The following is a 1,213-nucleotide window of genomic DNA, read 5'->3' as shown; positions in this document are numbered from 1 at the left end:
CGTCCGCCTCGACTCGCGTTACGCTAAGACGGGGAGGCAGTGGTGTCACGTGCTCGTCTCGGCGTCCGTCGTCGCTACCGCGACGATGTCCGCCTCGACTCGCATTACGCTAAGACAGGGTGGCAGTGGTGTCATGTGCTCGTCTCGGCGTCCGTCGTCGCTACCGTAGCAATTTTTTAAAATAGTTTGAATTGCTTACCACATATACTGGGGCGTGGCTAACGCGCGCGCGCGCGCCTCCCAGTCGGCGCGCTCGATTTCCGACCAGGTCGATCCGACAGCAAGACGACAACTTAGCGAACCATTGCGCGCGTCCTATTCCCTTTGGCGATCGATTCTGGCTGTGAGCGCTCTACCTGTTCGTGAGTTTGGCCCAGTGCTGGCCCAATACAACCCCTAGGCTCTATTCCCTTTCCATATTTTTCCTTTTGGGCCTGTATTTTTCTATTTCGCCTATTCTCTTTCTGGGCCAGCGGTTTTTCAGGGACAATAGTGGGCGGGAAATTACACTTCTAATTGAAATAAACTACGACTTTCAACAAAAATTAATTGCTACTTGTGCACACAAAAATACATTAGCATATCCTTCTTTTCCCTTTGATCTAATTTGTCCATGAAACATATTTTTATTAAGAAAAAATAGCATGCTCAATTGAATTGATCTACAGCTTTTTGATTCAAACCTCAATGCTCATTAATAGATCTACTATGAACATTTTTTCAAATTAATGACAAAATTACCAAAGTAAGAACATATTTTAAAAATATTGAACAACTTTTTAAATTTGTGATTTTTCTAGAAATCATGAATATTTTTGAAAAAACATGACAACTTATTAAAAACAAAAACATTTTATTGTGTCCCTATTTAACATTTTGTGTAATTAAATTTTAAAAGATATTTTGAATATCTTTCGAAAACCATTTTTTGATAGGGTGGCACTGCTGTCACGACGTCCGCCCCGACTCGCGTTTCGCTAAGACAGGGTGGCAGTAGTGTCACGTGCTCGTCCCGGCGTCCGTCGTCGCTACCGGGACGACGTCCGCCTCGACTCGCGTTACGCTAAGACAGGGTGGCAGTGGTGTCACGTGCTCGTCTCGGCGTCCGTCGTCGCTACCGCGACGACGTCCGCCTCGACACGCGTTACGCTAAGACAGGGAGGCAGTGGTGTCACGTGCTCGTCTCGGCGTCCGTCGTCGCTACCGCGACGAC

This window comes from Triticum aestivum, chromosome 3A (genome assembly GCF_018294505.1).
Source record: "Triticum aestivum cultivar Chinese Spring chromosome 3A, IWGSC CS RefSeq v2.1, whole genome shotgun sequence".
Taxonomy (NCBI): domain Eukaryota; kingdom Viridiplantae; phylum Streptophyta; class Magnoliopsida; order Poales; family Poaceae; genus Triticum; species Triticum aestivum.
The sequence above is the reverse complement of the archived record's forward strand: the minus strand, read 5'-3'. Positions refer to the sequence as shown.